This window comes from Elaeis guineensis, chromosome 16, assembly GCF_000442705.2.
Source record: "Elaeis guineensis isolate ETL-2024a chromosome 16, EG11, whole genome shotgun sequence".
Taxonomy (NCBI): Eukaryota; Viridiplantae; Streptophyta; class Magnoliopsida; order Arecales; family Arecaceae; genus Elaeis; species Elaeis guineensis.
This window is the reverse complement of record NC_026008.2, coordinates 33,969,258-33,981,164: the sequence shown is the minus strand read 5'-3', so window position 1 is coordinate 33,981,164 and position 11,907 is coordinate 33,969,258.

The following is an 11,907-nucleotide window of genomic DNA, read 5'->3' as shown; positions in this document are numbered from 1 at the left end:
CAGGCCCGCGACCCTTTGCCCCGGTCCACCATGGACCGGGCGGTCCACGGCGGGGCCTGTGGACCGCGTGGGCATTTCCCACGCGTTTCTCGCGGTCCACGGAACTATTTCGTGGACCGGAGCGCGATCGGACGGTCCAAAGAGATTGCGGTCTTGATCCGACGGTTCAGGGGGTTTTTTGGCTTTGTTTAGGACTCCTAATCCCTCTCTAATCAAGTTTAAACTCGGTTTAACCCTTTAAAAGGGTACTGTGACGAACAGAGGAGGTGTGGTTCGTTTTCTCGCCGCCGTACGAACCCGTGAAGAGAGAGAGGCGAGGGCGTTGAGAGAGAAGGAGCAGGAGGCTCCTGGACAGCGGTCACCAGGCTCTTCAGGGGTTCAGGGAGGTCTCCAAGAGAGAGAGAGCTTTTGTGAGGAGAACTTCAGGTGAGAGAGAATTGGGTGTACAAGGGTTGAGGGTGAGGTCTCCTCTTGTAAAATTTTCTTTTCATAGTGAAGTTTGCATGCCCCGTGAAGGCGAGCCCTTTTGTGGCTGATCCACGTATTTTGATTGTTTTTCTTTTGTTTTGTTTCTTCTTTCTTCCTGCTGCATTGCGTGGTACTGAAAAGATCTTGGGAGGTGGTGTCCTGACCAGACATCCACCCAACAGATTCAGAAGTATCTTATTTTGTCTAGAAGCCTTTGACATCTCTTCTTCCACATAAATCTAATATATATTTATATTTATAAGAGAGAAATCTACTGATGGTGTCATAAAAATATTTCATCTTTTTAATAGAATAATCCGATTAGAGTTATTTTCAGAATTAAGACTTTAAAAAATCAATCTACTTTCATATAATTTAAAGATAATAATTTATTTTCTATGGTGAGGGCCGTTAGTGATCATAGGTTGCCAATTACAACGAACAACAATGAAGTAGTCTGTAACTGGATATGTTTTCTCTAGCTAACAGCATCATTTACAACTTTTTAGATAGCATTTTTTTTAACTATACTTTCATCGTCGAAGTGTGTAAGTTTTTGTGTGAGAAATGAAATGAAAAGCCACAAGGGCAGAGCAGATAATGTGCTTGTTCCAAGATTCTCTATTTGAATCATAGGAGAAATTATTGGTTGGACTAGATTTTTTAGCTCTCAGTCAATCCAACTACGAAGCAACGCATGCAAGCATGGTAGAAAAAAATTAAGAAAAATAGAGCAATATTTGTGTGTGTTTCTCCGTGATTGTATTGGTCCACTGCTGAACTGATGGATTTGATTTTTGATACCACAGGGATCGCGGTCGGAAGGCTGTGCAGATAAAGTACTCACATGACAAAAAAATGACCCTAAGAAGTTACAAATCCTCAAAACTAGCTTAGAAATGGTATCCAGCATTTGTTCTTCACATGTTGTTCTAATGATCTTGTCGTTCTGTGGTCCACCGGGGACTGGTGGATGGACCACAGACCACCGGAGTTTGGAGAGCCGTGTGATCGAGCTGACTTTGTGATGAATCACCAATCGTCAGCGGTAGCGGTACAGCAAAAATCAATGGCAGAATTTGATCCTTGTCGGGTGAATTTGGAGAAACCCTCAGAAATCTCGTGGGCCAACCAAAGAAAGACTATCACCTACGCTTGGTTCCCCATTTGGACTGCAACGATTTAAGAAGCTCTGCTTTTAAGCTGTAAAGCATAAAGATTGTTTTTCCAGGGGGATCAAGTTGAGGATAAAGAGAAAAAAAAAAAAAAGCAGATGAAAGAAAAGACAAACTGATTTACAGTAAATTAGGCTTCATCTGAGAGAAAAAAAAATAATCCCTGGCCTATTAGTCTCCTTGCATGTCTTAGGAGATATTTTAAATAGATCACGTTGGATACTTTTCCTGGCATCTGTGTACGCCTGTGTTAACTTAGAAATTTTGTGGGCAAAGGCCATATTTTTACCGCAAGAAGTTTGGTTTGAAAGGTGGTGCTGAGTATGTAATTTATAAGCCCGAGAAAGCTAGCAGGGGATCTTTTTCCAAAGTAGGGCCGACGAAATGGGCAGAACAGAGGAAAAAAAAAAAAGAAAGGTTCTTCGAGCTGCTACACGTTTTAATGGAGCCGCACCAATATTTAGTCGGAGATACAAACTAAGACAGAACTTATACATGCTGGACTAATCTGATTATTATAGTATGCCAGTTCTCATTCAAATTGACTTATTCTATTATATATATATATATAATAATTTCAAAAGAAAATAGCAATCAAATGTTTTAGAGATCGGATATATTGGAAGCCAAGATCTGTGAGGAAATCACATACTCCATAATTTTCAATTTTAATACTGAAATTTTTGCATCGTTTCTTCCCATGGAAGTAGGCTGATGGACCGAACAACATAAATATTATATGCTCTTATCTTTACTTTTTTTTCTTCTTATTTTGTTGTTCTCCTTATATCTTGTAAGTTGTAATAAAAGGCTGGTGCTAAAAAATAGAAGCCTAATACCTTCACATTCATTGTGCATCATAGATATTACATGCTCTAGACTATTCATACAAATGAAAAGTGATTAGTAGCTTGGAGAATAAGTGATAAAACTAATCAACATGTGCATGATAAACTAAAACCATTTTTTGGAGTTAAGGAGTCTATTGATTTTCTATTGCCATCATTTGAATAGATGACAACGTACAAAGATGTGAGTACCACAATTTTTTTGAATGGTGATAAGGTGACTTATATTTTTCTCATTTATAGATAAAGCATGGTTAATGCTTGTTGGGTATAAATTATCCGCAGCCGAAATCGACAGCAGAACGGCTCCGCCCGGACTCCTACGGGAGCCGGGCTCCTCCATCAACAGCAGAACGGCTCCGCCCGGACTCCTACGGGAGCCGGGCTCCTCCATCGACAGCAGAGAGCCGGACTCCTCCATCGACAGCAGAACGGCTCCGCCCGGACTCCTACGGGAGCCGGGCTCCTCCATCGACAGCAGAACGGCTCCGCCCGGACTCCTACGGGAGCCGGGCTCCTCCATCAACAGCAGAACGGCTCCGCCCGGACTCCTACGGGAGCCGGGCTCCTCCATCAACAGCAGAACGGCTCCGCCCGGACTCCTACGGGAGCCGGGCTCTGCCATCGACAGCAGGGTGGCTCCGTCCGGATCCCTACTCCACCCGCGACCTCGTCCGAAAGGGGGACTCCTCCCGGACTCCTACAAAGGCCGAACTCCGACTACTGCCGAGCCTTGATCAACAGATCCGTGTCCCTTGGCAGATAACAATAACTGCCATGATCCTGTTCCACTTCCTGTAGCGGATTCCACGCGGCTCCACCTCCCCCTGCGATAGGTGCTGCACGATCCCACTACCCTCTGACAGGCTGTGTCAACAGCTATGATGTTGCTCCGCTCCCTGCGGCAGGTGCTGCACGATCCCACTACTCGCTGACAACCAGCAGTAACGGACGCCGCTCCACTACCTACAACAGGCCTTATGTGGCGGGCCATGATGATGGCCACGTGTCTGCTCCTTGATCTTTCGCAATCAATTCCCCTGATCATGGGCGGCCCACTACCAGGCGGTTACAAACGTCGCCATCAGTCCGGTGCCTCCCCCGCCTATAAAAGGGGGACTCAGATACGTTATTCTTTAAGCTCTTTTGCCTTATCTCAAAACTCTGCTAAATTCTCCGTTCGAGCACTCCATTCTTGTTGAGGCAGAGAACTGACTTGAGCGTCGGAGGGTCTTGCCGGAGCAACCCCACCTCCGGTTTAGACTTCCCTTGCAGGTCCCGGCGGCGACCGCGGCTTCCTCAGCTCCAGCTTCTCCGGCGCAGGCGGATTTTTGCACCAACAGGATTGGCGCTAGAGGAAGGGCTGTGTCTTCGCAGCACCCTTGTTCTTGAAGGAGCGCTCAACGGACCCGCTTCCGGCCATCTTTTCCGGCACCCAATCCTCTTTTTCCCATCCGATGCCCTCCCGCGAGGTTTCCGCACAACTACCTCCGGCTATGATTGATGATAAAGGGTGGCCGGATGACCAGCCTTCGCCGGATTCCATCAACGTCATCTCGGGAGAATCCCGACCGAAGGCAACCAGCACATCAGCTGCACCCCTCAAGCGGTAAAAAGTTGAAGAGCCCATAGCCTTCACTGAAGAGGATGCCCAGGGAGTCCAATTCCCTCATAACGACGCGGTCGTAGTTTCCTTGAATATAGCAGATTATGACGTCCGCCGCATTCTCGTCGACAACGGAAGTTCGGCCGACATCTTATTCTACAGTGCCTTTTCGAGAATGGCCGCTCTTGGCGGTCATCTAAGGCCGATGTGCTCTCCCTTGATAGGGTTTACTGGTGATGCCGTTCCAACGGAAGGAACGATAGCTCTAACTGTGACCGCGGGTCAGCATCCAAAGCAGTCCAGAGCCCTGGTGAATTTTCTGATGGTAAAGGCGCCTTCTGCCTACAATGCAATTCTTGGCCGACCCGGCCTCAATGCCCTCAGAGCCGTTGTTTCAACCTATCATTTGAAGTTGAAGTTCCCCACTGACAAAGGGATTGGAGAAGTTCGGGGAGACCAGGCGCTGGCCATGCACTGCTACAATATTGCCCTGCAAAGAAGCGATCAAGCGGACCTTTGTCCAGTCGACGGGTTGGATGCGCGCGATGACCTCACTGAAGAGAGGGGCGGCCCGATTGAGGACCTAATACCAATTCCTTTGAATGATGGGAATGCGGAGCATGTGGTGTTGATTGGCTCCAACCTGGAGGAGGAGGTGCGGACGCATCTCGTGGACTTTCTCCGAAGGAATGCGGACGTTTTCGCATGGGTCCCGGCGGATATGCCGGGGATTGAGACAGAAGTCATGGAACATCATCTGGCGGTCGACCCTAAACATCGGCCAACAAAAGAAAAAATCTGGAGTCATGCCCCAGAGAGGCAAAAGGCGATAGCCGAGGAAGTGGATAAACTTCTCAAGGCCGGATTCATCAAGGAGGTCAATTATCCAGAGTGGATCTCCAATGTTGTCTTGGTCAAGAAAGCAAACGGCAAGTGGAGGATGTGTATCGACTTCAAAAAGCTGAATAAAGCTTGCCCAAAGGATAGCTACCCCCTTCCCAGGATCGACCAACTGGTGGACGCTACCTCGGGCCACGAGCTTCTCACTTTCATGGACGCATTCTCCGGCTATAACCAGATTAGGATGGCATCGGAAGATGAAGAAAAAATTACTTTTATCACTAATCGCGGCCTTTACTGCTACAGGGTTATGCCATTCAGCCTCAAGAACGCGGGTGCAACCTATCAACGACTGGTGAACAAAATCTTCAAGGAGCAGATCGGCCGAAATATGGAAGTTTATGTGGACGATATGCTCGTGAAAAGCAGGTCTTCCGGGAATCATGTCACCGACCTCGAAGAAACTTTTGGCGCTCTTCGAAAGTATAGAATGAAGCTGAACCCAACCAAATGCGCCTTTGGGGTAACCTCGGGGAAGTTCCTGGGCTTCATGGTATCAGGACGCGGGATCGAGGCCAATCCGAAGAAAATCCGCGCCATCCAAGATATGATTGCCCCAAGGTCGATCAAAGAGGTTCAGTGCCTCACAGGAAGAATTGCGGCTCTCAATCGCTTTGTCGCAAGGTCGGCCGAGCGATGTCTGCCCTTCTTTCAAACTCTCAAGCAGCCGAAAAACTTCTGTTGGACCCCTGAATGCCAACATGCGTTCGAAGAATTGAAAAGCTATCTTGGCTCACCCCCACTGCTGGCAAAGCCCGAGCCCAAAGAGGAATTATTTTTGTACCTGGCAGTCTCTCCCACAGCCCTTGCAGCCGTCCTTGTTAAGGAGGAAATGAAAGTCCAGCGATCGGTCTACTACATCAGTCGCGTGTTGAGGGACGCCGAGACCAGGTATACTAAATTAGAAAAACTGACCTACGCCTTGTTGATTGCAGCTCGGAGACTCCGACCTTACTTTCAAGGGCACACGGTGACGTTACTCACCGACCAACCGATCAAGGCGGTTTTACACCGAGCCGATACCTCCGGAAGAATGGCGAAATGGGCCATCAAGCTTACAGAATTCGACATCAACTACAAGCCTAGACCGGCGATAAAAGCCCAAGTGTTGGCGGATTTCATAGTGGAATGCACCATCCCCGAGGAGGCTGAACCTGAGCAAAACAAAATTGATGACCTGAGTACTCAGCCGAACTCCCCCGACGAAGAAGCCAGTTCGTCCGATAACTGTTGGACCCTCCATGTGGACGGATCGTCCAACATGGCAGGCGCGGGTGCTGGCCTGATCTTGACCAGCCCGGAGGGAGTCGTTGCGGAGTACGCTCTGCGTTTCGAATTCCCCGCAACGAACAATGGAGCGGAGTATGAAGCTCTGATCGCAGGATTGAGGATCGCTAAGGAGCTTGGAATAGGTCAACTCCGGGTACACAGCGACTCCCAGCTGGTGGTGGGGCAGGTCAGCGGGAGCTTTGAAGCACGGGAGGACAGTATGGCCAAATATCTCGAAAAGGTGAAGGAGTTCATCCCTGCCTTTAACAATTTCGACATCAGGCAAATTCCGAGGTCGGAGAACATTAGAGCCGATCTTCTCTCCAAACTGGCGACATCGGTTTCGGCCGAATTGCCAAAGGGCATTCTCTTTGAAGTTTTAAAACAACCGAGTACGGAAGAACCGCGACTCGTAATGGAGATCGACCACGAGCCCAGCTGGGTCGACCCGCTAATAACCTATCTTAGAGATGGGATTCTCCCCCAGGATGCGAAAGAAGCCCGGAAACTCCGAAATCAAGCCTCCCGGTACATCCTTTATGAGGGCAAATTATACAAAAGATCGCACTCCCTGCCTCTCTTGAGATGCCTCCGATCCTCCGAAGCTGACTACGCTCTATAGGAAATGCACGAGGGAGCTTGCGGAAGCCATTTAGGCGCCAGGTCTCTATCCCACAAGCTACTCCGCCAAGGGTATTACTGGCCGACCATGCACCAAGATTCAATTGAATATGTCAAAAAGTGTGATCGATGCCAGAGGTACGCCAACGTCCAGAGACAGCCTGCTACTGAGCTTACACCCTTGAGCGCCCCATGGCCTTTTGCGCAATGGGGAATGGATATTCTTGGCCCCTTTCCCATGGCGTCTGGTCAAAGGAAATTCCTCCTTGTAGCGATCGACTACTTCACCAAATGGGTCGAGGCCGAGCCACTAGCCAAAATCACAGAAGCGAAAGTGCAGGATTTCGTCTGAAAATCGATCGTGTGCAGGTTCGGTTTGCCTAGAACCCTCATCACTGATAATGGGCGGCAATTCGCGGGAGCCAGATTTGCTGAATTCTGTGAAGACCTAAACATCTTCCACAAATTCACGTCAGCGGCCCATCCCCAGGCGAACGGCGAAGCCGAGGTAACAAACAGAACCCTTTTGCAGGGGATTAAGACCAGGCTCGAAAGAGCAAAAGGGACTTGGGCGGACGAACTTTATCATGTGCTATGGGCTTATCGGACCACCCAGAGGTTGCCTACAGGAGAGACTCCCTTTGCTCTAGCCTTTGGTACGGAAGCCGTCATCCCGATCGAACTTAAACTCCCGTCGGCACGAGTCATGACATTCGACGAACCTCAAAACGCGCAAAGTCTCAGAGCCAACCTCGACCTACTGGAAGAAAGGCGGAAGATTGCTCAGGTTCGAATGGCAGCCTACAGACAGAAAGTTGCCCGATATTACAACGCCCGAGTGAAGAACAAAGCATTCAAAGCAGGGGATCTAGTGCTCCGACGAGCTGCTGTCTCACAATCTCAGGGCCAGGGGAAGCTCGCCCCAAACTGGGAAGGACCTTATGAGGTCAAGGAAGTAGTCCGACCTGAAACTTATTATCTCAGGGAACTCGGGGGAGCTGACCTCCCGCGACCGTGGAGCTCAGAAAACTTACGGATGTACTACCAGTGATTTCGTCCTGACCAAAAAAAAAAAAAAAAATGCATGCCCATTTGTCTTAGGATAATTCAAGCAGACGGTATCAAAAACGAGAGGGCAACCTTATAAAAGTCGAAGGCCCGGTTCTTTTAGACCGGATGGGGGGAGAGGCCTTGCAACACCCATATGTGCCCCAACAGCCCTGTTAGGGACAGGAGGAGAACCTCGCCCTAACTTGAGCAAAGTCGAAGGCCCGGTTCTTTTAGACCGGATGGGGGGAGAGGCCTTGCAACGCCCATATGTGCCCCCACAGCCCTGTTAGGGACAGGAGGAGAACCTCGCCCTAACTTGAGCAAAGTCGAAGGCCCGGTTCTTTTAGACCGGATGGGGGGAGAGGCCTTGCAACGCCCATATGTGCCCCCACAGTCCTGTTAGGGACAGGAGGAGAACCTCGCCCTAACTTGAGCAAAGTCGAAGGCCCGGTTCTTTTAGACCGGATGGGGGGAGAGGCCTTGCAACGCCCATATGTGCCCCCACAGCCCTGTTAGGGACAGGAGGAGAACCTCACCCTAACTTGAGCAAAGTCGAAGGCCCGGTTCTTTTAGACCGGATGGGGGGAGAGGTCTTGCAACGCCCATATGTGCCCCCACAGCCCTGTTAGGGACAGGAGGAGAACCTCGCCCTAACTTGAGCAAAGTCGAAGGCCCGGTTCTTTTAGACCGGATGGGGGGAGAGGCCTTGCAACGCCCATATGTGCCCCCGCAGCCCTGTCAGGAACAGGAGGAGAACCTCGTCCTGACATGAGCAAAGTGAAAAACCCGGACTCCTACGGGAGCCGGGTCCCTACGCCAAGAAGACTTCACCCGGACTCCTACGGGAGCCGGGTTCCGCCGCAAAAAAAAAAAAAAAAAAAAAAAAAAGACTTCACCCGGACTCCTACGGGAGCCGGGTTCCGCCGCTAAGACGGCTTCGCCCGGATTCCTACGGGAGCCGGGCTCCACCGCCAACGACAGCTACAGGACAACTCCGCCCGGACTTCTACGGAAGTCGGACTTTACTTATAACTTTAATTGCAGAAAAACTTTACCCTGGCTCTTACGAGAATCGAGTTACTCCAACTCCCGGAGGGCTTCTCCGTTCGGACTATCAAGGGAGCCGAACTTAGCCCCGACTTCAGCGGAGAAGAATCCGGGCGAACCCGACAAGTGGGTATCCCCGAACGGCACAAAAGCCGAAAAAGAGCTCGGCAAATGACGACCCCACGTGAACTGAAAAAGTCGCCGACGACCTTGGAACAACGTAACACAGACAAAGAGAACGAAAGGAAAACGAAGAAGTCCGGCAGACAACTATTTAACACAAGATGCAAACAAGGTACTGAAATTACTTTTTCATTTAACAGAAATACACATTACAGGACCCGGTGGGTCAGGAAAAAAGAAGATACATGTCATCGCACGTATCGCGGGCACGATTCGGGCAGGACGAACCGGAGACTGCTCCGAGCTACGAACTCCGTCTCTATCCTTCTCAATCGCATTCTCCAGTGCGTGTAACAGCTCTCGCCCATCTCGCCTCATTCTGCTCCCGAGGTCCCAACCTTGGCAGAAAAGGGGTGGGGTAAATCCCCGGAGGCGGAGGGGGCAACGACGGCCGCCACCCGAGACACTCCGGCAAGGTCAGCATGCGTTACTTCCACCGCCCCCGCAACAAGTTCTACTGCCCCACCGTCAACGTCGACCGCCTCTGGTCTCTCGGCCCCGACGGCGTCAAGGATCCCGTCATGGCTTGTGACGTCTATTCTGCCCTCTTGACCGGTATCACCCCGCCTTGCTGCCCCGAGACTCGCGGGCAGAATAGCTTCTCCGACAGCCCCCGTTATTAAACCCCTGTTGTTGAAGGAATTCTTCCTTGGGCTCCCTTTAGAGCGACGGAGATTCTCACCGGCCGCCATTCTCCTTCTCTCTTTCCTCCAAACCCTAAGAATTCCCTCGAGGACAGCCTCCCAAGTAGATAACATGGTTTAAGGGAAGGAGACAGGGACTGGGGCGAGGAAAGCAGGGCTCTCAGATGAAAGAACAACGCCAGAATGAAGCTACGAAGGGGCCGAGGGGTTTAAATAGCCGATGGATCCTGGCGCAGTTATGGCGGCGGGTATTCCTGGGCCAACTAAGGTGTGCCGCGTGGCGCGCTTATCCCCTTCACCGCCATCGAAGGTTGACCGCTCACGAATTCCTGCAAAGCGACGCTTAGGATCGCATTTCAGCGGGGGTTTCGAAAAGACTTTTCAAGTCACCTTCACCGAAAAGCGGACTCTGACGTGCGCGCATTTAATAGGGGCGGCAGTGCGCAGGATTCGAAGGGACGATTCCGACTGCGCACATCTCTCTCTGCATACTTCCTTCGCTTGAAATTCAAACTCGGAAGTAGGGGGACTGGTGTTGGGTATAAATTACCCGCAGCCGAAATCGACAGCAGAACGGCTCCGCCCGGACTCCTACGGGAGCCGGGCTCCTCCATCAACAGCAGAACGGCTCCGCCCGGACTCCTACGGGAGCCGAGCTCTGCCATCGACAGCAGGGTGGCTCCGTCCGGATCCCTACTCCACCCGCGACCTCGTCCGAAAGGGGGAACCATCAACAGCAGAACGGCTCCGCCCGGACTCCTACGAGAGCCGAGCTCTGCCATCGACAGCAGGGTGGCTCCGTCCGGATCCCTACTCCACCCGCGACCTCGTCCGAAAGGGGGACTCCTCCCGGACTCCTACAAAGGCCGAACTCCGACTACTGCCGAGCCTTGATCAACAGATCCGTGTCCCTTGGCAGATAACAATAACTGCCATGATCCTGTTCCACTTCCTGTAGCGGATTCCACGCGGCTCCACCTCCCCCTGCGACAGGTGCTGCACGATCCCACTACCCTCTGACAGGCTGTGTCAACAGCTATGATGTTGCTCCGCTCCCTGCGGCAGGTGCTGCACGATCCCACTACTCGCTGACAACCAGCAGTAACGGACGCCGCTCCACTACCTACAACAGGCCTTATGTGGCGGGCCATGATGATGGCCACGTGTCTGCTCCTTGATCTTTCGCAATCAATTCCCCTGATCATGGGCGGCCCACTACCAGGCGGTTACAAACGTCGCCATCAGTCCGGTGCCTCCTCCGCCTATAAAAGGGGGACTCAGATACGTTATTCTTTAAGCTCTTTTGCCTTATCTCAAAACTCTGCTAAATTCTCCGTTCGAGCACTCCATTCTTGTTGAGGCAGAGAACTGACTTGAGCGTCGGAGGGTCTTGCCGGAGCAACCCCACCTCCGGTTTAGACTTCCCTTGCAGGTCCCGGCGGCGACCGCGGCTTCCTCAGCTCCAGCTTCTCCGGCGCAGGCGGATTTTTGCACCAACAATGCTTATTGCTGGGCCTCTCTCAAGGGGATGGGATTGTTGGTTGGTATATAAGATGTATATATAAATTTGAAACAAACTAGCCATCACCCAACTTCAATAAGAAGATTTTACCTAAAAAACACTTCAACAAGAAGATAAATAAATAAATATTCATAAAATAAACATGATGAATATGCATACTTTTAGAGATTATTTAAGAATTTTTTTTCTTTCTCCATAATTGTGTGGTTATTAGTGAAGTTAATATGAAGGGTACAACTCAAGAGAGAGGGATATTATATATTGCTGCAGAGCTTCGGAGGATGAATGGTAAGGTCGGTCAAAAATCGAGTTGGAGTGCTAAAGAGGATTAAGTTAATGAAGTCTATGAATGATCCTGCAAAAGAAGCCTTAAAGCCAATGGGGTACCCTTCGGTTTAAGATCCTCCGATACTTAAGTCAGTCGGAGCTTGAGAACTGATAATGGAAAAAAGAAAGTAAAGAATAAAAAAAGAGTAGGTTGGAGTGGAGAGAACTCAAATTCCTTCAATGAAATAATTAGAAAGAGTTCAATAGAGTCTTGACTCTATCAATCATAATTTACCTCCTGAAAAGA